Below are 24095 nucleotides of genomic sequence, written 5' to 3' on the forward strand. Positions count from 1 at the left end.
CGAGTGCGCGGTAAAGCTGTGCAGAACCCGGAGGCGAGTGCGCGTTAATTTGTGCTGAACCCGGAGGCGAGAACGCGGTAACTTGTACAGGACCCGGAGGCAAGTGCGCGCTAACGCTGTGCAGAACCCAGAGGTGAGTGCGTGCTAATGTTGTGCAGAACCTGGAGGCAAGTGCGCGGTAACATGTGCAGTACCCAGAACGGTGTGCGCGGTAATGCTGTGCAGAACCCGGAGGCGAGTGCGCGGTCACGTGTGCAGAACCTGGAGGCGAGTGCACAGTAACGTGTGCAAAACGCGGAGGTGAGTGCGCGTGAACATGTGCAGATCCTGGAGGCGAGTGCGTGGGAACATGTGCAGAACCTGGAGGCGAGTGCACTGTAACGTGTGCAGAACCCGGAGGTGAGTGCGCGGTAAAGCTGTGCAGAACCCGGAGGCGAGGGCGCGGTAAAGCTGTGCAGAACCCGGAGGCGAGTGCGCGTTAATTTGCGCTGAACCCGGAGGCACGAACGCGGTAACTTGTACAGGACCCGGAGGCGAGTGCGCGGTAACGCTGTGCAGAACCCGGAGGCGAGTGTGCGTTAATTTGTGCTGAACCCGGAGGCGAGAACGCGGTAACTAGTACAGGACCCGGAGGCGAGTGCGCGGTAATGCTGTGCAGAACCCGGAGGTGAGTGTGCGGTAACGCTGTGCAGAACCTGGAAGTGAGTGCGCGGGAACATGTGCAAAACCCAGAGGCGAGTGTGCGTTAACATGTGCAGAACCTGGAGGCGATTGCGCGGTAACATGTGCAGAAGCCGGAGGTGAGTGCGCGGTAACGCTGGGCAGAACCCGGAGGCGAGTGCGCTGTAACGCAGTGCAGAACCCAGAGCTGAGTGTGCAGTATCACTGTGCAGAACCCAGAGGCGAGTACGCGGTAATGTTCTGCCGAACCCGGAAGTTAGTCCGCGGTAACGCTGCGCGGAACCCGGAGGCGAAGGCGCGGTAACGCTGTGCAGAACCCAGAGGTAAGTGCGCGGTAATGTTGTGCAGAACCTGGAGGCAAGTGCGCGGTAACATGTGCAGTACCCAGAACAGTGTGCGCGGTAATGATGTGCAGAACCCGGAGGCGAGTGCGCGGTCACGTATGCAGAACCTGGAGGCGAGTGCACGGTAACGTGTGCAAACCGCGGAGGTGAGTCCGCGTAAACATGTGCAGATCCTGGAGGCGAGTGCGTGGGAACATGTGCAGAACCCGGAAGCGAGTGCACTGTAACGTGTGCAGAACCCGGAGGTGAGTGCGCGGAAAAGCTGTGCAGAACCCGGAGGCGAGGGCGCGGTAAAGCTGTGCAGAACCCGGAGGCGAGTGCGCGTTAATTTGTGCTGAACCCGGAGGTGAGAACGTGGTAACTTGTACAGGATCCGGAGGCGAGTGCGCGGTAACGCTGTGCAGAACCCGGAGGCGAGTGTGCGGTAACGCTGTGCAGAACCTGGAGGTGAGTGCGCGGGAACATGTGCTAAACCCAGAGGCGAGTGTGCGCTAACATGTGCAGAACCCGGAGGCGAGTGCTCGTTAACTTGTGCAGAACCCGGAGGCGAGAACGCAGTAACTTTTGCAGAACCCGGAGGCGAGTGCGCGGTAATGCTGTGCAGAACCCGGAGGCGAGTGCGCGGTAACATGTGCAGAACCCGGAGGTGAGAGCGCGGTAACATGTGCAGAATCCAGAGGCGAGTGCACGGTAACGTGTGCAGAACCCGGAGGTGAGAGCGCGGTAACATGTGTGGAACCCTGAGGCAATTAGATATGCAGAACCTGGAGACGAGTGCGCAGTATCGCAGTGCAGAACCCAGAGGCGAGTACGCGGTAATGTTCTGCAGAACCCGGAAGTGAGTGCGCGGTAACACTGTGCAGACCCCGGAGTTGAGTGCGTGGTAACGCTGTGCAGAACCTGGAGGCGAGTGCGCGGTAATGTGCAGAACATGGAGGCGAGTGCGCGGTAATGCTGTGCAACACCCGGAGGCGAGTGCGCGATAACGCTGTGCAGAACCAGGAGGCGAGTACGCGGTAACGCTGTGCAGAACCCGGAAGCGAGTGCGCGGTAACATGTGCAGAACCCGGAGGCGAGTGCGCGGTAACGCTGTGTAGAACCCGGAAGCGAGTGCGCGGTAACATGTGCAGAATCCGGTGGCGAGTGCGCGGTAACGCTGTGCAGCACCCGGAGGCGAGTGCGCGGTAACGCTGTGCAGAACCCGGAGGCAAGTGCGCGGTAACGCTGTGCAGAACCCAGAGGTGAGTGTGCGGTAATGTTGTGCAGAACCTGGAGGCAAGTGCGTGGTAACATGTGCAGTACCCAGAACGGTGTGCGCGGTAATGCTGTGCAGAACTCGGAGGCGAGTGTGCGGTCACGTGTGCAGAACCTGGAGGCGAGTGCACGGTAACGTGTGCAAAACGCGGAGGTGAGTGCGCGTGAACATGTGCAGATACTGGAGGCGAGTGCATGGGAACATGTGCAGAACCCGGAGGCGAGTGCACTGTAACGTGTGCAGAACCCGGAGGTGAGTGCGCGGTAAAGCTGTGCAGAACCCGGAAGCGAGTGCGCGGTAAAGCTGTGCAGAACCCGGAGGTGAGTGCGCGTTAATTTGTGCTGAACCCGGAGGCAAGAACGCGGTAACTTGTACAGGACCCAGAGGCGAGTGCGCGGTAACGCTGTGCAGAACCCGGAGGCGAGTGTGCGTTAATTTGTGCTGAACCCGGAGGCGAGAACGCGGTAACTTGTACAGGACCCGGAGGCGAGTGCGCGGTAACGCTGTGCAGAACCCGGAGGTGAGTGTGCGGTAACGCTGTGCAGAACCTGGAGGTGAGTGCGCGGGAACATGTGCAAAACCCAGAGGCGAGTGTGCGTTAACATGTGCAGAACCTGGAGGCGATTGCGCGGTAACATGTACAGAAGCCGGAGGTGAGTGCGCGGTAACGCTGGGCAGAACCCGGAGGCGAGTGCGCTGTAACGCAGTGCAGAACCCAGAGCTGAGTGTGCAGTATCACTGTGCAGAACCCAGAGGTGAGTACGCGGTAATGTTCTGCCGAACCCGGAAGTTAGTCCGCGGTAACGCTGCGCGGAGCCCGGAGGCGAAGGCGCGGTAACGCTGTGCAGATCCCAGAGGTAAGTGCGCGGTAATGTGCAGAACCTGGAGGCAAGTGCGCGGTAACATGTGCAGTACCCAGAACAGTGTGCGCGGTAATGATGTGCAGAACCCGGAGGCAAGTGCGAGGTCACGTGTGCAGAACCTGGAGGCGAGTGCACGGTAACGTGTGCAAAACGCGGATGTGAGTGCGCGGAAAAGCTGTGCAGAACCCGGAGGCGAGGGCGCGGTAAAGCTGTGCAGAACCCGAAGGCGAGTGCGCGTTAATTTGTGCTGAACCCGGAGGTGAGAACGTGGTAACTTGTACAGGATCCAGAGGCGAGTGCGCGGTAACGCTGTGCAGAACCCGGAGGCGAGTGTGCGGTAACGCTGTGCAGAACCTGGAGGTGAGTGCGCGGGAACATGTGCTAAACCCAGAGGCGAGTGTGCGCTAACATGTGCAGAACCCGGAGGCGAGTGCTCGTTAACTTGTGCAGAACTCGGAGGCGAGAACGCAGTAACTTGTGCAGAACCCGGAGGCGAGTGCGCGGTAATGCTGTACAGAACCCGGAGGCGAGTGCGCGGTAACATGTGCAGAACCCGGAGGTGAGAGCGCGGTAACATGTGCAGAATCCGGAGGCGAGTGCACGGTAACGTGTGCAGAACCCGGAGGTGAGAGCGCGGTAACATGTGCGGAACCCTAAGGCAATTAGATATGCAGAACCTGGAGACGAGTGCGCAGTATCGCAGTGCAGAACCCAGAGGCGAGTACGCGGTAATGTTCTGCAGAACCCGGAAGTGACTGCGCGGTAACACTGTGCAGACCCCGGAGTTGAGTGCGTGGTAACGCTGTGCAGAACCTGGAGGCGAGTGCGCGGTAATGTGCAGAACCTGGAGGCGAGTGCGCGGTAATGCTGTGCAACACCCGGAGGCGAGTGCGCCATAACGCTGTGCAGAACCCGGAGGCGAGTGCGCGGTAACGCTGTGTAGAACCCGGAAGCGAGTGCACGGTAACATGTGCAGAATCCGGTGGCGAGTGCGCGGTAACGCTGTGCAGCACCTGGAGGCGAGTGCGCGGTAACGCTGTGCAGAACCCGGAGGCGAGTACGCGGTAACATGTGCAGAACCCAGAGGCGACTGCCCAGTAACGTGAGCAGAACCTGGAGGCGAGAACGCGTTAACTTGTGCAGAACCCGGAGGCGAATTCGCAGCTACATATGCAGAAGCCTGAGGTGAGTGTGTGGTAACGCTGTGCAGAACCTGGAGGCGAAGGCGCGGTAACGCTGTGCAGAACCAAGAGGCGAGTACGCGGTAACGCTGTGCAGACCACAGAAGCGAGTGCGCGGTAACATGTGCAGAACCCGGAGGCGAGTGCGCGGTAACGCTGTGTAGAACCCGGAAGCGAGTGCGCGGTAACATGTGCAGAATCCGGTGGCGAGTGCGCGGTAACGCTGTGCAGCACCCGGAGGCGAGTGCGCGGTAACGCTGTGCAGAACCCAGAGGCGAGTATGCGGTAACATGTGCAGAACCCAGAGCGACTGCCCAGTAACGTGTGCAGAACCTGGAGGCGAGAACACGTTAACTTGTGCAGAACCCGGAGGCGAATTCGCAGCTACATATGCAGAAGCCTGAGGTGAGTGCGTGGTAACGCTGTGCAGAACCTGGAGGCGAAGGCGCGGTAACGCTGTGCAGAACCTAGAGGTGAGTGCGCAGTAATGTTGTGCAGACCCTGGAGGCGAGTGCGCGGTAACATGTGCAGTATCCAGAGGGGATTGCGCGGTAACACTGTGCAGAACCCGGAGGCGAGTGCACGGTAACATGTGCAGAACCCGGAGGCGAGTGTGCGGTAACGCTGTGCAGAACCCAGAGGTGAGTGCACGGGAACATGTGCAGAACCCGGAGGCGAGTGCACGGTAATGCTGTGCAGAACCTGGAGGCGAGTGCGCGGTAACATGCGCAGAACCCGGAGGTGAGAGCGCGGTAACATGTGCAGAACCCTGAGGTGATTAGATGGGCAGACCCTGGAGGCGAGTGCGCGGTATCGCTGTGCAGAACCCAGAGGTGAGTGCGCGGTCACGTGTGCAGAACCCGGAGGTGAGAGCGCGGTAACATGTGCAGAACCCTGAGGTGATTAGATGGGCAGACCCTGGAGGCGAGTGCGCGGTATCGCTGTGCAGAACCCAGAGGTGAGTGCGCGGTCACGTGTGCAGAACCCGGAGGTGAGTGCGTGGGAACATGTGCAGAACACAGAGGCGAATGCGCGGTAATGTGTGCAGAACCAAGAGGCGAGTGCACGGTAACGTGTGCAGAACCCGGAGGTGAGTGCACGGGAACATGTGCAGAACCTGGAGGCGAGTGCGTGGTAACATGTGCAGAACCCGGAGGCGAGTGCGCGGTAACATGTGCAGAACCCGGAGGCGAGTGTGCGTTAACTTGTGCAGAACCCGGAGGCGAATGCGCGGTAACGCTGTGCAGAATCCAGAGGCGAGTGCACGGTCACGTGTGCAGAACCCGGAGGTGAGTGCGCGGGAACATGTGCAGAACACGGAGGCGAGTGTGCGTTAACTTGTGCAGAACCCGGAGGCTAGTGCGCGGTAACATGTGCAGAACCCGGAGGCGAGTGTGCGTTAACTTGTGCAGAACCCGGAGGCGAATGCGCGATAACGCTGTGCAGAACCCGGAGGCGAGTGCGCGGTAACATGTGCAGAACCAGGAGGAGATTGCGCGATGACGCTGTGCAGAACCCGGAGGCGAGTGCATGGTAAAATGTACAGAACCCGGAGGCAAGTGGTGGTAACATGTGCAGTATCCAAAAGTGAGTGTGTGGTAACGCTGTGCAGCACCCAGAGGCGAGTGCGCGGTAACGTTATGCAGAACCTGGGGGCAAGGGCACGGTAATGCTGTGCACAACCTGGAGGCGAGTGCGCGGTAACGCTGTGCAGAACCTGGAAGCGAGTGCGCGGTAACATGTGCAGAACCCGGAAGTGAGAGCACGGTAACGCTGTGCAGAACCTGGAGGCAAGTGCGCGGTAACATGTGCAGAACCTGGAGGCGAGTGCGTGGTAACATGTGCAGAACCCGGAGGTGAGTGCACGGTAATATGTGCAGAACCCGGAGGCGAGTGCGCGGTAACGTGCAGAACCCGGAGTGAGTGCACGGTAATATGTGCAGAACTTGGAGGCGAGTGCGCGGTAATGCTGTGCTGAACACGGAGGGGATTGGCAGTAACATGTGCGTAACCCAGAGCTGCGTGGCAGTAACGCTGTGCAGAACCCGGAGGCGAGTGCGCGGTAACATGTGCAGAACCCGGAGGCGATTGCGCGGTAACGTTGAGCAGAACCCGGAGGCGAGTGCGCGGTAACGCTGTGCAGAACCCGGAGATGAGTGCGTGGTAATGTTCTGCAGAACCCGGAGGTGAGTCCGCGGTAACGCTGTGCAGAACCCGGAGATGAGTGCGTGGTACCGCTGTGCAGAACCCGGAGGCGAAGGCGCGGTAACGCTGTGCAGAACCCAGAGTCGAGTGCCCGTTAACGCTGTGCAGAACCCGGAGACGAAGGCGTGGTAACGCTGTGCAGATCCCAGAGGTGAGTGCGCGGTAATGTTGTGCAGAACCTGGAGGCGAGTGCGCGGTAACATGTGCAGTACCCGGAGGGGTGTGCGCGGTAATGCTGTGCAGAACCCAGAGGCGAGTGCACGGTCATGTGTGCAGAACCCGGAGGTGAGTGCGCGGGAACATGTGCAGAACACGGAGGCGAGTGCGCGGTAATGTGTGCAGAACCCAGAGGCAAAGTGCACGGTAACGTGTGCAGAACCCGGAGGTGAGTGCACGGGAACATGTGCAGAACCTGGAGGCGAGTGCGTGGTAACATGTGCAGAACCCGGAGGCGAGTGCGCGGTAACATGTGCAGAACCCGGAGGCGAGTGTGTGTTAACTTGTGCAGAACCCGGAGGCGAGTGCGCGGTAACGCTGTGTAGAACCCGGAAGCGTTTGCGCGGTAACATGTGCAGAATCTGGTGGCGAGTGCGCGGTAACGCTGTGCAGCACCCGGAGGCGAGTGCGCGGTAACGCTGTGCAGAACCCGGAGGCGAGTACGCAGTAACATGTGCAGAACCCAGAGGCGACTGCCCAGTAACGTGTGCAGAACCTGGAGGCGAGAACACGTTAACTTGTGCAGAACCCGGAGGCGAATTCGCAGCTACATATGCAGAAGCCTGAGGTGAGTGCGTGGTAACGCTGTGCAGAACCTGGAGGCGAAGGCGCGGTAACGCTGTGCAGAACCAGGAGGCGAGTACGCGGTAACGCTGTGCAGAACCCGGAAGCGAGTGCGCGGTAACATGTGCAGAACCCGGAGGCGAGTGCGCGGTAACGCTGTATAGAACCCGGAAGCGAGTGCGCGGTAACATGTGCAGAACCCGGAGGCGAGTGCGCGGTAACATGTGCAGAACCCGGAGGCGAGTGTGTGTTAACTTGTGCAGAACCCGGAGGCGAGTGCGCGGTAACGCTGTGTAGAACCCGGAAGCGAGTGCACGGTAACATGTGCAGAATCCGGTGGCGAGTGCGCGGTAACGCTGTGCAGCACCCGGAGGCGACTGCCCAGTAACGTGTGCAGAACCCAGAGGCGAATTCGCAGCTACATATGCAGCAGCCTGGGGTGAGTGCGTGGTAACGCTGTGCAGAACCTGGAGGCGAAGGCGCGGTGACGCTGTGCAGAACCTAGAGGTGAGTGCGCGGTAATGTTGTGCAGACCCTGGAGGCGAGTGCGTGGTAACGTGCAGTATCCAGAGTTGAGTGCGCGGGAACATGTGCAGAACCCGGAGGCGAGTGCACGGTAACGCTGTGCAGAACCTGGAGGCGAGTGCGCGGTAACATGCGCAGTACCCGGAGGTGAGAGCGCGGTTACATGTGCGGAACCCTGAGGTGTTTAGATGGGCAGACCCTGGAGGCGAGTGTGCGGTATCGCTGTGCAGAACCCAGAGATGAGTGCGCGGTAACGATGTGCAGAACCCGGAGGTGAGTTTGCGGTATCGCTGTGCAGGACCCGGAGTCGAGTGCATGGTAACGCTTTGCAGAACCCAAAGGCGAATGCACGGTAACGCTGTGCAGAAGCTGGTGGTGAGTACGTGGTAACGCTGTCTGGAACCCGGAGGTGAATGCGCAGTAACACTGTACAGAACCCGGAGGTGAATGCGCGGTAACACTGTGCGGAAACCGGAGTTGAGTGTGCGGTAACACTGTGCAGAACCAGGAGGCGAGTACGCGGTAACGCTGTGCAGAACCCAGAGGCGAGTGCACGGTAACGCTGTGCAGAAGCTGGTGGTGAGTACGTGGTAATGCTGTCTGGAACCCGGAGGTGAATGCGCGATAACACTGTACAGAACCCGGAGGTGAATGCGCGGTAACACTGTGCAGTACCCGGAGGGGAGTGCGTGGTAATGCTGTGCAGAACTCGGAGGCGATTGGCGGTACAACTGTGCAGAACCCGGAGGCGGGTGCGCGGTAACATGTGCAGTACCCGGAAGGGAGTGCGCGGTAACGCTGTGCAGAATCCAGAGGTGAGTGCGTGGTCACGTGTGCAGAACCCGGAGATGAGTGCACGGGAACATGTGCAGAACCCGGAGGGGAGTGCGCGGTAACGTGTGCAGAACCTGGAGCTGAGAGCGCGGTAACATGTGCGGAACCCTGAGTCAATTAGATGTGCAGAAGCCGGAGGTGAGTGCGCGGTAACGCTGGGTAGAACCCGGAAGCGAGTGCGCGGTAACGCTGTGCAGAACCCAGAGGTGAGTGCACGGTATCGCTGTGCAGAGCCCAGAGGCGAGTACGTGGTAATGTTCTGCAGAACCCAGAGGTGAGTCCGCGGTAACGCTGTGCAGAACGCGAAGGTGAGTGCGTGGTACCGCTGTGCAGAACCCGGAGGCGAAGGCGCGGTAACGCTGTGCAGATCCCAGAGGTGAGTGCGCGGTAATATGTGCAGAGCCTGGAGGCGAGCATGCGGTAACGCTGTGCAGAACCCGGAGTTGTGTGCACGGAAACATGTGCAGAACCCGGAGGCGAGAGCACGGGAACATTTGCAGTACCTGGAGGTGAGAGCGCGGTAACGTGTGCGGAACCCTGAGGCGATTAGATGTGCAGAAGCCGGAGGTGAGTGCGCGGTAACGCTGGGTAGAACCCGGAGGCGAGTGCACGGTAACGCTGTGCAGAACCCAGAGGTTGAGTGCGCGGTAACGTGAGCAGAACCTGGAGGTGAGAGCGCGGTAACATGTGTGGAACCCTGAAGCGATTAGATGTGTAGAACCCGGAGGCGAGTCCGCGGTAACGATGTGCAGAACCCGGAGGTGAGTGCGCGGTAACGCTGGGCAGAACACGGAGGCGAGTGCGGGGTAACGCTGTGCAGAACCCAGAGGTGAGTGCGCGGTAACCTGTGCAGAAATCGGAGGCAATTGCGCAGTAACATGTGCAGAACACGGAGGCGAGTTTGCGGTAACATGTGCAGAACCAGGAGGAGATTGCGCGATGACGCTGTGCAGAACCCGGAGGCGAGTGCATGGTAAAATGTACAGAACCCGGAGGCAAGTGGTGGTAACATGTGCAGAACCCAAAGGTGAGTGTGTGGTAACGCTGTGCAGCACCCAGAGGTGAGTGCGCGGAAAAGCTGTGCAGAACCTGGAGGTGAGTGCACGGTCACGTGTGCAGAACCCGGAAGCGAATGCGCAATAACGCTTTGCAGAACCCGGAGGCGAGTGCGCGGTAACATGTGCGGAACCCGGAGGTGAGTGCACGGTAACCTGTGCAGAAATCGGAGGCAATTGCGCAGTAACATGTGCGGAACACGGAGGCGAGTTTGCGGTAATATGTGCAGAACCAGGAGGAGATTGCGCGATGACGCTGTGCAGAACCCGGAGGCAAGTGGTGGTAACATGTGCAGAACCCAAAGGTGAGTGTGTGGTAACGCTGTGCAGCACCCAGAGGCGAGTGCGCGGTAACGTTGTGCAGAACCTGGAGGCAAGTGCACGGTAATGCTGTGCACAACCTGGAGGCGAGTGCGCGGTAACGCTGTGCAGAACCTGGAGGCGAGTGCGCGGTAACATGTGCAGAACCCGGAAGTGAGAGCACGGTAACGCTGTGCAGAACCTGGAGGCAAGTGCTCTGTAACATGTGCAGAACCTGGAGGCGAGTGCGTGGTAACATGTGCAGAACCCGGAGGTGAGTGCACGGTAATATGTGCAGAACCCGGAGGCGAGCGCGCGGTAACTTGTGCAGAACCCGGAGGTGAGTGCACGGTAATATGTGCAGAACCTGGAGACGAGTGCGCAGTAATGTTGTGCTGAACACGGAGGGGATTGGCAGTAACATGTGCGTAACCCGGAGCTGCATGGCAGTAACGCTGTGCAGAACCCGGAGGCGAGTGCGCGGTAACATGTGCAGAACCCAGAGGCGAGTGCGCGGTAACGTGTGCAGAACCCGGAGGCGAGTGCGGGCTAATGTGTGCAGAACCCGAAGGCGAGTGCGCGGTAACATGTGCAGAACCCGAAGGCGAGTGCGCGGTAACATGTGTGGAATCCGGAGGTGAGTGGGCGGTAACGCTGTGCAGACCCCGGAGGTGAATGCGCGGTAACGCTGTGCAGAACCTGGAGCTGAGTGTGCGGTAACGCGGTGCGGAACCCGGAGATGTCTGCGCGGTAATGCTGTGTGGAAACCGGAGGCGAGTGCGCGGTAACATATGCAGAACCTGGAGGCGAGTGCGTGGTAACATGTGCAGAACCCGGTGGTGAGTGGCAGTAACACTGTGCAGAACCTGAAGGCGAGTGCGCGGTAACATGTGCGGAACCCGGAGGTGAGTGCGCGATAACGCTGTGCAGAATCCGGAGGTGAGTGCGCAGTAATGCTGTGCTGAACCCGGAGGTGAGTGCGCAGTAATGCTGTGCAGAACCTGAAGGCGAGTGCGCGGTAACATGTGCGGAACCCGGAGGTGAGTGCGCGATAACGCTGTGCAGAACCCGGAGGTGAGTGCGCAGTAATACTGTACTGAACCCGGAGGTGAGTGTGCAGTAATGCTGTGCAGAACCCGGAGGTGAGTGCGCGGTAACACTGTGCAGAACCTGGAGCTGAGTGTGCGGTAACGCGGTGCGGAACCCGGAGATGTCTGCGCGGTAATGCTGTGTGGAAACCGGAGGCGAGTGCGCGGTAACATATGCAGAACCTGGAGGCGAGTGCGTGGTAACATGTGCAGAACCCGGTGGTGAGTGGCGGTAACACTGTGCAGAACCTGAAGGTGAGTGCGCGGTAACATGTGCGGAACCCGGAGGTGAGTGCGCGATAACGCTGTGCAGAACCCGGAGGTGAGTGCGCGATAACGCTGTGCAGAACCCGGAGGTGAGTGCGCAGTAATGCTGTACTGAACCCGGAGGTGAGTGCGCAGTAATGCTGTGCAGAACCTGAAGGCGAGTGCGCGGTAACATGTGCGGAACCTGGAGGTGAGTGCGTGGTAACGCTGTGCATAACCTGGAGGAGAGTGCGTGGTAACGCTGTGCAGAACCTGGAGGTGAGTGCGCAGTAATACTGTGCAGAACCCGGAGGTGAGTGCGCGGTTACGCTGTGCAGAACCCGGAGGTGAATGCGCGGTAACGCTATGTGGAACCCAGAGGTGAGTGGCGGTAATATGTGTAGAACCTGGAGGCGAGTGTTCGGTAACACTGTGCAGAACCCGGAGGCGAGTTTGCGGTAACGCTGTGCAGAACCTGGAGGTGAGTGCGCGGTAACATGTGCAGAGCCCAGAGGCGAGTGCACGATAACTTGTGCGGACACCGGAGGCGCTTGCGCGGTAATGCTGTGCAGAACCCAGAGGCAAGTGCGCGGTAACATGTGCAGAACCCGGAGGCGGGTGTGCGGTAACGCTGTGCAGAACCCGGAGGCGAGTGCGTGGTAATATGTGCAGAACCCAGAGGCGAGTGTGCAGTAACGCTGTGCAGAACCCGGGGGCGAGTGTGCGGTAACGCTATGCACAACCTGGAGGCGAGTGCGCGGTAACATGTGCAGGACCCGTAGGCGGGAACGCGGTAACTTGTACAGAACCCGGAGGCGAGAACACGGTAACTTGTGCAGAACCCGGAGGTGAGTGCGCGGTAACATGTGCAGAACCCCGAGTTGAGTGCATGGTAATGCTGTGCAGAACCCGGAGGTGAGTGCGCGGTAACATGTGCAGTACCCGGAGGTGAGGGCATGGTAACGCTGTGCACAACGCGGAGGCGAGGACGCGGTAACATGTTCAGTGCCCGGAGGCGAGGGCGCGGTAACATGTGCAGTATCCGGAGGTGAGTGCGTGGTAATGCTGTGCAAAAGCTGGTGGTGAGTACGTGGTAACGCTCTCTGGAACCCGGAGGTGAATGCGCGGTAACACTGTACAGAACCCGGAGGTCAATGCGCGGTAACACTGTGCGGAAACCGGAGGCGAGCGTGTGGTAACATGTGCAGTACCCGGAGGGGAGTGCGCGGTAACATGTGCGGAACCCGGAGGTGAGTGCGCGATAACGCTGTGCAGAATCCGGAGGTGAGTGCGCAGTAATGCTGTGCTGAACCCGGAGGTGAGTGCGCAGTAATGCTGTGCAGAACCTGAAGGCGAGTGCGCGGTAACATGTGCGGAACCCGGAGGTGAGTGCGCGATAACGCTGTGCAGAACCCGGAGGTGAGTGCGCAGTAATGCTGTACTGAACCCGGAGGTGAGTGTGCAGTAATGCTGTGCAGAACCCGGAGGTGAGTGCGCGGTAACACTGTGCAGAACCTGGAGCTGAGTGTGCGGTAACGCGGTGCGGAACCCGGAGATGTCTGCGCGGTAATGCTGTGTGGAAACCGCAGGCGAGTGCGCGGTAACATATGCAGAACCTGGAGGCGAGTGCGTGGTAACATGTGCAGAACCCGGTGGTGAGTGGCGGTAACACTGTGCAGAACCTGAAGGTGAGTGCGCGGTAACATGTGCGGAACCCGGAGGTGAGTGCGCGATAACGCTGTGCAGAACCCGGAGGTGAGTGCGCGATAACGCTGTGCAGAACCCGGAGGTGAGTGCGCAGTAATGCTGTACTGAACCCGGAGGTGAGTGCGCAGTAATGCTGTGCAGAACCTGAAGGCGAGTGCGCGGTAACATGTGCGGAACCTGGAGGTGAGTGCGTGGTAACGCTGTGCATAACCTGGAGGAGAGTGCGTGGTAACGCTGTGCAGAACCTGGAGGTGAGTGCGCAGTAATACTGTGCAGAACCCGGAGGTGAGTGCGCGGTTACGCTGTGCAGAACCCGGAGGTGAATGCGCGGTAACGCTATGTGGAACCCAGAGGTGAGTGGCGGTAATATGTGTAGAACCTGGAGGCGAGTGTTCGGTAACACTGTGCAGAACCCGGAGGCGAGTTTGCGGTAACGCTGTGCAGAACCTGGAGGTGAGTGCGCGGTAACATGTGCAGAGCCCAGAGGCGAGTGCACGATAACTTGTGCGGACACCGGAGGCGCTTGCGCGGTAATGCTGTGCAGAACCCAGAGGCAAGTGCGCGGTAACATGTGCAGAACCCGGAGGCGGGTGTGCGGTAACGCTGTGCAGAACCCGGAGGCGAGTGCGTGGTAATATGTGCAGAACCCAGAGGCGAGTGTGCAGTAACGCTGTGCAGAACCCGGGGGCGAGTGTGCGGTAACGCTATGCACAACCTGGAGGCGAGTGCGCGGTAACATGTGCAGGACCCGTAGGCGGGAACGCGGTAACTTGTACAGAACCCGGAGGCGAGAACACGGTAACTTGTGCAGAACCCGGAGGTGAGTGCGCGGTAACATGTGCAGAACCCCGAGTTGAGTGCATGGTAATGCTGTGCAGAACCCGGAGGTGAGTGCGCGGTAACATGTGCAGTACCCGGAGGTGAGGGCATGGTAACGCTGTGCACAACGCGGAGGCGAGGACGCGGTAACATGTTCAGTGCCCGGAGGCGAGGGCGCGGTAACATGTGCAGTATCCGGAGGTGAGTGCGTGGTAATGCTGTGCAAAAGCTGGTGGTGAGTACGTGGTAACGCTCTCTGGAACCCGGAGGTGAATGCGCGGTAACACTGTACAGAACCCGGAGGTCAATGCGCGGTAACGCTGTGCGGAAACCGGAGGCGAGCGTGTGGTAACATGTGCAGTACCCGGAGGGGAGTGCGCGGTAACGCTGTGGAGAACTCGGAGGCGATTGGCGGTACAACTGTGCAGAACCCGGAGGCGAGTGCGCTGTCACGTGTGCAGAACCTGGAGGTGAGTGCACGGGAACATGTGCAGAACCCGGAGGCGAGTCCGCGGTAATGCTGTGCAGAACCCGGAGGTGAGTGCGCAGTAACGCTGTGCAGAATCCGGAGGTGAGAGCGCGGTATCACTGTGCAGAACCCAGAGGCGAGTACGCGGTAATGTTCTGCAGAACCCGGAGGTGAGTCCGTGGTAACGCTGTGCAGAACCCGGAGATGAGTGCGTGGTACCGCTGTGCAGAACCCGGAGGCGAAGGCGCGGTAACGCTGTGCAGAACCCAGAGTCGAGTGCCCGGTAACGCTGTGCAGAACCCGGAGACGAAGGCGTGATAACGCTGTGCAGAACCCAGAGGTGAGTGTGCGGTAATGTTGTGCAGAACCTGGAGGCGAGTGCGCGGTAACATGTGCAGTACCCGGAGGGGTGTGCGCGGTAACGCCGTGCAGAACCCAGAGGCGAGTGCACGGTCACGTGTGCAGAACCCGGAGGTGAGTGCGCGGGAACATGTGCAGAACACGGAGGCGAGTGCGCGGTAATGTGTGCAGAACCCAGAGGCGAGTGCACGGTAATGTTCTGCAGAACCCGGAGGTGAGTCCGCGGTAACGCTGTGCAGTACCTGAAGGTGAGTGCGCAGTAATACTTTGAAGAACCCGGAGGTGAGTGCGCGGTTACGCTGTGCAGAACCCGGAGGTGAAGGCGCAGTAACGCTATGTGGAACTCGGAGGTGAATGCGCGGTAACGCTATGTGGAACCCAGAGGTGAGTGGCGGTAATATGTGCAGAACCTGGAGGCGAGTGTTCGGTAACACTGTGCAGAACCCGGAGGCGAGTTTGCGGTAACGCTGTGCAGAACCTGGAGGTGAGTGCGCGGTAACATGTGCAGAGCCCAGAGGCGAGTGCACGATAACTTGTGCGGACACCGGAGGCGCTTGCGCGGTAATGCTGTGCAGAACCCAGAGGCAAGTGCGCGGTAACATGTGCAGAACCCGGAGGCGGGTGTGCGGTAACGCTGTGCAGAACCCGGAGGCGAGTGCGTGGTAATATGTGCAGAACCCAGAGGCAAGTGTGCGGTAAAATGTGCAGAACCTGGAGGTGAGTGCGCGGTAACATGTGCAGAACCTGGAGGCGAGTGCGCGCTAATATGTGCAGAACCCGGAGGTGAGTGCGTGGTAACGCTGTGCAGAAACCGCAGGCCAGTGCGCGGTAATGCTGTGCAGAACCCGGAGGTGAGTGGTGGTAACGCTGTGCAGAATCTGGAGCTGAGTGCGTGGTAACATATGCAGGACCCGGAGGCGAGAACGCGGTAACTTGTACAGAACCCGGAGGCGAGAACACGGTAACTTGTGCAGAACCCGGAGATGAGTGCGCGGTAAAATGTGCAGAACCCGGAGGTGAGGGCATGGTAATGCTGTGCAGAACCCGGAGGTGAGTGTGCGGTAACATGTGCAGAACCCGGAGGTGAGTGCGCGGTAACATGTGCAGAACCCGGAGGTGAGGGCATGGTAACGCTGTGCACAACGCGGAGGCGAGGACGCGGTAACATGTGCAGTGCCCGGAGGCGAGGGCGCGGTAACATGTGCAGTACCCGGAGGTGAGTGCGCGGTAATGCTGTGCAAAAGCTGGTGGTGAGTATGTGGTAACGCCGTCTGGAACCCGGAGGTCAATGCGCGGTAACACTGTGAGGAAACCGGAGGCGAGTGTGCGGTAACATGTGCAGTACCCGGAGGGGAGTGCGCGGTAACGCTGTGCAGAACTTGGAGGCGATTGGCGGTACAACTGTGCAGAACTCGGAGGCGAGTGCGCGGTCACGTGTGCAGAACCTGGAGGTGAGTGCACGGGAATATGTGCAGAACCCGGAGGTGAGTGCGCGGTATCACTGTGCAGAACCCAGAGGCGAGTACGCGGTAATGTTCTGCAGAACCCGGAGGTGAGTCCGTGGCAACGCTGTGCAGAACCCGGAGATGAGTGCGTGGTACCGCTGTGCAGAACCCGGAGGCGAAGGCGCGGTAACGCTGTGCAGAACCCAGAGTCGAGTGCCCGGTAACGCTGTGCAGAACCTGGAGGCAAGTGCGCGGTAACATGTGCAGAACCTGGAGGCGAGTGCGTGGTAACATGTGCAGAACCCGGAGGTGAGTGCACAGTAATATGTGCAGAACCTGGAGGCGAGTGCGCGGTAATGCTGTGCTGAACACGAAGGGGATTGGCAGTAACGTGCGTAACCCGGAGCTGCGTGGCAGTAACGCTATGCAGAACCCGGAGGCGAGTGCGCGGTAACATGTGCAGAACCCGGAGGCGAGTGCGCGGTAACGTGTGCAGAACCCGGAGGCGAGTGTGGGCTAATGTGTGCAGAACCCGAAGGCGAGTGCGCGGTAACATGTGCAGAACCCGAAGGCGAGTGCGCGGTAACTTGTGTGGAATCCGGAGGTGAGTGGGCGGTAACGCTGTTCAGACCCCGGAGGTGAATGCGCGGTAACGCTGTGCAGAACCCGGAGGAGAATGCGCGGTAACACTGTGCCGAACCTGGAGCTGAGTGTGCGGTAACGCGGTGCGGAACCCGGAGATGTCTGCGCGGTAACGCTGTGTGGAAACCGGAGGCGAGTGCGCGGTAACATATGCAGAACCTGGAGGCGAGTGCGTGGTAACATGTGCAGAACCCGGTGGTGAGTGGCGATAACACTGTGCAGAACCTGAAGGCGAGTGCGCGGTAACATGTGTGGAACCCGGAGGTGAATGCGCGATAACGCTGTGCAGAATCCGGAGGTGAGTGCGCAGTAATGCTGTGCTGAACCCGGAGGTGAGTGCACAGTAATGCTGTGCAGAACCTGAAGGCGAGTGCGCGGTAACATGTGCGGAACCCGGAGGTGAGTGCGCGATAACGCTGTGCAGAACCCGGAGGTGAGTGCGCAGTAATGCTGTACTGAACTCGGAGGTGAGTGTGCAGATAACGCTGTGCAGAATCCGGAGGTGAGTGCGCAGTAATGCTGTGCTGAACCCGGAGGTGAGTGCGCAGTAATGCTGTGCAGAACCTAAAGGCGAGTGCGCAGTAACATGTGCGGAACCTGGAGGTGAGTGCGTGGTAACGCTGTGCAGAACCCGGAGGTGAGTGCGCAGTAATGCTGTACTGAACTCGAAGGTGAGTGCGCAGTAATGCTGTGCAGAACCTGAAGGCGAGTGCGCGGTAACATGTGCGGAACCTGGAGATGAGTGCGTGGTAACGCTGTGCAGAACCTGGAGGTGAGTGCGCAGTAATACTGTGCAGAACCCGGAGGTGAGTGCACGGTTACGCTGTGCAGAACCCGGAGGTGAAGGCGCAGTAACGCTATGTGGAACTCGGAGGTGAATGCGCGGTAACGCTATGTGGAACCCAGAGGTGAGTGGCGGTAATATGTGCAGAACCTGGAGGCGAGTGTTCGGTAACACTGTGCAGAACCCGGAGGCGAGTTTGCAGTAACGCTGTGCAGAACCTGGAGGTGAGTGCGCGGTAACATGTGCAGAACCCAGAGGCGAGTGCACGATAACTTGTGCGGACCCCGGAGGCGCTTGCGCGGTAATGCTGTGCAGAACCCAGAGGCAAGTGCGCGGTAACATGTGCAGAACCCGGAGGCGAGTGTGCGGTAACGCTGTGCAGAATCCGGAGGCGAGTGCGTGGTAATATGTGCAGAACTCAGAGGCGAGTGTGCGGTAACGCTGTGCAGAACCCGGGGGCGAGTGTGCGGTAACGCTGTGCACAACCTGGAGGCGAGTGCGCGGTAACATGTGCAGGACCCGTAGGCGAGTGTGCGGTAAAATGTGCAGAACCTGGAGGTGAGTGCGCGGTAACATGTGCAGAACCTGGAGGCGAGTGCGCGCTAATATGTGCAGAACCCGGAGGTGAGTGCGTGGTAACGCTGTGCAGAAACCGCAGGCCAGTACGCGGTAATGCTGTGCAGAACCCGGAGGTGAGTGGTGGTAACGCTGTGCAGAATCTGGAGCTGAGTGCGTGGTAACATATGCAGGACCCGGAGGCGAGTGCACGGTAACTTGTGCGGACTCTGGAGGCGCATGCGCAGTAATGCTGTGCAGACCCCGGATGCGAGTGCATGGTCACATATGCAGAACCCGGAGGCGAGTGCGCAGTAACATGTGCAGAACCTGGAGGCGAGTCTGCGGTAACATGTGCTAAACCTGGAGGGGAATGGTGGTAATGCTGTGCAGACCCTGGAGGCGAATGCACGGTAACGTGTGCGGACCCTGGAGGTGAATGCGAGGTAACGCTGTGCAGAACCCGGAGGCAAGTGTGCGGTAACATGTGCGGAACCCGGAGGCGATTGCGCGGTAACATGTGCAGAACCCGGAGGCGATTGAGCGGTAACATGTGCAGAAGCCGGAGGCGAATGCACGGTAACGCTGTGCAGAACCCGGAGGCGAGTGCGCGGTAACGCTGTGCAGATCCCGGAGGCGAGTGCGCGGTAATATGTGCAGAACCCGGAGGTGAGTGCGTGGTAACGCTGTGCAGAAACCGTAGGCCAGTGCGCGGTAATGTTGTGCAGAACCCGGAGGTGAGTGGTGGTAATGCTGTGCAAAATCTGGAGCTGAGTGCATGGTAGCATATGCAGGACACGGAGGTGATTGCGCGGTAACATGTGTGGAACCCAGAGGTGGAGTGCGCGGTAACCTGTGCAGAACCCGGAGGCGAGTGCCCGGCAACATGTGCAGAACCCGGAGGCGAGTGCCCGGTAACATGTGCAGAACCCGGAGGTGATTGTGCGGTAACGCTGTGCAGAAACCGGAGGCGAGTGCCCGGTAACACTGTGCAGAACCCGGAGGCGAGTGCGCGGTAATATGTGCAGAACCCGGAGGCGAGTGCCCGGTAACGCTGTGCAGAACCCGGAGGCGTGTGCGCGGTAACGTGCAGAAATTGGCGGCAATTGCGCAGTAGCATGTGCGGAACCCGGAGGCAAGTTTGCGGTAACGTGCAGAACCAGGAGGAGAGTGCGCGATGACGCTGTGCAGAACCCGGAGGCGAGTGTGTGGTAAAATGTACAGAACCCGGAGGCAAGTGGCGGTAACATGTGCAGAACCCAAAGGTGAGTGTGTGGTAACGCTGTGCAGCACCCGGAGGCGAGTGCGCGGTAACGCTGTGCAGAACCTGGAGGCGAGTGCGCGGTAACATGTGCAGAACCTGGAGGTGAGTGCACGGTAATATGTGCAGAACCCGCAGGTGAGTGCACGGGAACATGTGCAGAACCCAGAGGCGAGTGCACGGTAACGTGTGCAGAACCGGGAGGTGAGTGCGCGGGAACATGTGCAGTACCTGGAGGCGAGTATGCGGTAACATGTGCAGAACCCGGAGGCGAGTGCGCGGTAACATGTGCAGAACCCGGAGGCGAGTGTGCGTTAACTTGTGCAGAACCCGGAGGCGAATGCGCGGTAACGCTGTGCAGAACCCGGAGGCGAGTGCACGGTAACTTGTGCGGACTCCGGAGGCACATGCGCGGTAACACTGTGCAGACCCCGGAGGCGAGTGTGCGGTAACATGTGCAGAACCCGGAGGCGATTGCGCGGTAAAATGTGCAGAACCCGGAGGCGATTGCGCGGTAACGTGTGCGGAACCCGGAGGTGAGTGCGCGGTAACCTGTGCAGAACCCGGAGGCGATTGTGCGTAACATGTGCGGAACCCGGACGGAGTGCGCGGTAACCTGTGCAGAACCCGGAGGCGAGTGTGCAGTAACGCTGTACAGAACCCGGAGGCGAGTGCGTGGTCATATGTGCAGAACCCGGAGGCGAGTGTGCGGTAACGCTGTGCGGAACCCAGAGGCGAGTGTGCGGTAACGCTGTGCACAACCTGGAGGCGAGTGCACGGTAACATGTGCAGAACCCGTATGCGAGTGTGCGGTAAAATGTGCAGAACCTGGAGGTGAGTGCGCGGTAACATGTGCAGAACCCGGAGGCGAGTGCGCGGTAATATGTGCAGAACCCGGAGGTGAGTGCGTGGTAACGCTGTGCAGAAACCGCAGGCCAGTGCGCGGAAATGCTGTGCAGAACCCGGAGGTGAGTGGTGGTAACGCTGTGCAAAATCTGGAGCTGAGTGCATGGTAGCATATGCAGGACCCGGAGGCGATTGCGCGGTAACATGTGTGGAACCCGGAGGTGGAGTTCGCGGTAACCTGTGCAGAACCCGGAGGCGAGTGCCCGGCAACATGTGCAGAACCCGGAGGCGAGTGCCCGGTAACATGTGCAGAACCCGGAGGTGATTGCGCGGTAACGCTGTGCAGAAACCCGGAGGCGAGTGCGCGGTAACGCTGTGCAGAACCTGGAGGCGAGTGCTCGGTAATATGTGCAGAACCCGGAGGCGAGTGCGCGGTAACGCTGTGCAGAACCCAGAGGCGAGTGCGCGGTAACATGTGCAGAAATCGGCGGCAATTGCGCAGTAACATGTGCGGAACCCGGAGGCAATTTTGCGGTAACATGTGCAGAACCAGGAGGAGAGTGCGCGATGACGCTGTGCAGAACCCGGAGGCGAGTGTGTGGTAAAATGTACAGAACCCGGAGGCAAGTGGCGGTAACATGTGCAGAACCCAAAGGTGAGTGTGTGGTAACGCTGTGCAGCACCCGGAGGCGAGTGCGCGGTAACGCTGTGCAGAACCTGGAGGCGAGTGCGCGGTAACATGTGCAGAACTTGGAGGTGAGTGCACTGTAATATGTGCAGAACCCGGAGGTGAATGCACGGGAACATGTGCAGAACCCAGAGGCGAGTGCACGGTAACGTGTGCAGAACCGGGAGGTGAATGCGCGGGAACGTGTGCAGAACCTGGAGGCGAGTATGCGGTAACATGTGCAGAACCCGGAGGCGAGTGCGCGGTAACATGTGCAGAACCCGGAGGCGAGTGTGCGTTAACTTGTGCAGAACCCGGAGGCGAATGCGCGGTAACGCTGTGCAGAATCCGGAGGCGAGTGCACGGTAACTTGTGCGGACTCCGGAGGCACATGCGCGGTAACACTGTGTAGACCCCGGAGGCGAGTGTGCGGTAACCTGTGCAGAACCCGGAGGCGATTGCGCGGTAAAATGTGCAGAACCCGGAGGCAATTGCGCGGTAACATGTGCAGAAACCGGAGGCGAATGCGCGGTAACGCTGTGCAGAACCCAGAGGCGAGTGCGCTGTAACGCTGTGCAGAACCCGGAGGCGAGTACGCGGTAATATGTGCAGAACCCGGAGGCGAGTGCCCGGTAACATGTGCAGAACCCGGAGGCGAGTGCCCGGTAACATGTGCAGAACCCGGAGGCGATTGCGCGGTAACGTGCAGAAACCGGAGGCGAGTGCGCGGTAACATATGCAGAACCTGTAGGCGAGTGCAAGGTAACACTGTGCAGAACCCGCAGGCGAATGCGCGGTAACGCTGTGCAGAATCCAGAGGCTAGTGCACGATAACTTGTGCGGACCCCGGAGGCGCTTGCGCGGTAACGCTGTGCAGAACCCAGAGGCGAGTGCGCGGTAACATGTGCAGAACCCGGAGGTGATTGTGCGGTAACGCTGTGCAGAACCCGGAGGCGAGTGCGTGGTAATAGATGCAGAACCCGGAGGTGAGTGTGCGGTAACGCTGTGCAGAACCCGTAGGCGAGTGTGCGGTAAAAGGTGCAGAACCTGGAGGTGAGTGCGCGGTAACATGTGCAGAACCCAGAGGCGAGTGTGCGGTAATATGTGCAGAACCCGGAGGTGAGTGCGTGGTAACGCTGTGCAGAAACCGCAGGCCAGTGCACGGTAATGCTGTGCAGAACCCAGAGGTGAGTGGTGGTAACGCTGTGCAGAATCTGGAGCTGAGTGCGTGGTAACATATGCAGGACCCGGAGGCGAGTGCACGGTAACTTGTGCGGACTCCGGAGCACATGCGCAGTAACGCTGTGCAGACCCCGGAGGCGAGTGCATGGTCAAATATGCAGAACGCGGAGGCAAGTGCGCGGTAACATGTGCGGACTCCGGAGGCGAGTGTGCGGTAACATGTGCAGAACCCGGAGGCGAGTGCGCAGTAACATGTATAGAACCTGGAGGTGAGTCTGCGGTAACATGTGCTAAACCCGGAGGGGAATGGTGGTAATGCTTTGCAGACCCTGGAGGCGAATGCACGGTAACGTGTGCGGACCCTGGAGGTGAATGCGAGGTAACGCTGTGCAGAACCCAAAGGTGAGTGTGTGGTAACGCTGTGCAGCACCCAGAGGCGAGTGCGCGGTAACGCTGTGCAGAACCTGGAAGCGAGTGCGTGGTAACATGTGCAGAACCTGGAGGCGATTGCACGGTAACATGTGCAGAACCCGGAGGCGATTGCGCTATAATATGTGCAGAACCCGGAGGTGAGTGCGTGGTAACGCTGTGCAGGACCCAGATGTGAGTGCGCGGTAACCTGTGCAGAAATCGGCGGCAATTGCGCAGTAACATGTGCGGAACCAGGAGGCAAGTTTGCGGTAACATGTGCAGAACCAGGAGGAGAGTGCGCGATGACGCTGTGCAGAAACCGGAGGCGAGTGCGCGGTAACGCTGTGCAGAACCTGGAGGCGAGTGCGTGGTAACATGTGCAGAACCTGGAGGCGAGTGTGCGGTAACATGTGCAGAACCTGGAGGTGAGTGCACGGTAATATGTGCAGAACCCGGAGGTGAGTGCACGGGAACATGTGCAGACCTGGAGGCGAGTGCGCGGTAACTTGTGCAGATCCCGGAGGCGAGTGCGCGGTAACATGTTCAGAACCCGGAGGCGAGTGTGCATTAACTTGTGCAGAACCCGGAGGCGAGTGCGCGGTAACATGTGCAGAACCCGTAGGCGAGTGTGCGGTAAAATGTGCAGAACCTGGAGGTGAGTGCGCGGTAACATGTGCAGAACCCGGAGGCAAGTGCGCGGTAATATGTGCAGAACCCGGAGGTGAGTGCATGGTAACGCTGTGCAGAAACCGCAGGCCAGTGCACGGTAATGCTGTGCAGAACCCGGAGGTGAGTGGTGGTAACGCTGTGCAGAATCTGGAGCTGAGTGCATGGTAACATATGCAGGACCCGGAGGCGAGTGCACGGTAACTTGTGCGGACTCCGGAGGCACATGCGCAGTAACGCTGTGCAGACCCCGGAGCCGAGTGCGTGGTCACATATGCAGAACCCGGAGGCAAGTGCTCGGTAACATGTGCAGAACCCGGAGGCGAGTGCGCAGTAACAATTGCAGGACCTGGAGGCGAGACTGCGGAGGGGAATGGTGGTAATGCTGTGCAGACCCTGGAGGCGAATGCACGGTAACGTGTGCGAACCCTGGAGGTGAATGCGAGGTAACGCTGTGCAGAACCCGGAGGCGAGTGGGCGGTAACATGTTCAGAACACGGAGGAGAGTGTGCGTTAACTTGTGCAGAACCCGGAGGCGAATGCGCGGTAACGCTTTGCAGAACCCGGAGGCGAGTGCACGGTAACATGTGCGGAACCCGGAGGTGAGTGCGCGGTAACGCTGTGTGGAAACCAGAGGTGAGTGCGCGGTAACGTATGTAGAACCTGGAGGCAAGTGCGTGGTATCATGTGCGGAACCTGAAGGCGAGTGTTCGGTAACACTGTGCAGAACCCGGAGGCGAGTTCGCGGTAATGCTGTGCAGAACCCGGAGGTGAGTGCAAGGTAACACGGTGTAGAACCTGGAGGCGAGTGCGCGGTAACGTATGCAGAACCTGGAGGTGAGTGCACGGTAACATATGCAGAACCTGTAGGCGAGTGCAAGGTAACACTGCAGAACCCGCAAGCGAATGCGCGGTAACGCTGTG

The sequence above is a fragment of the Carcharodon carcharias genome, chromosome 13, assembly GCF_017639515.1.
Source record: "Carcharodon carcharias isolate sCarCar2 chromosome 13, sCarCar2.pri, whole genome shotgun sequence".
Taxonomy (NCBI): domain Eukaryota; kingdom Metazoa; phylum Chordata; class Chondrichthyes; order Lamniformes; family Lamnidae; genus Carcharodon; species Carcharodon carcharias.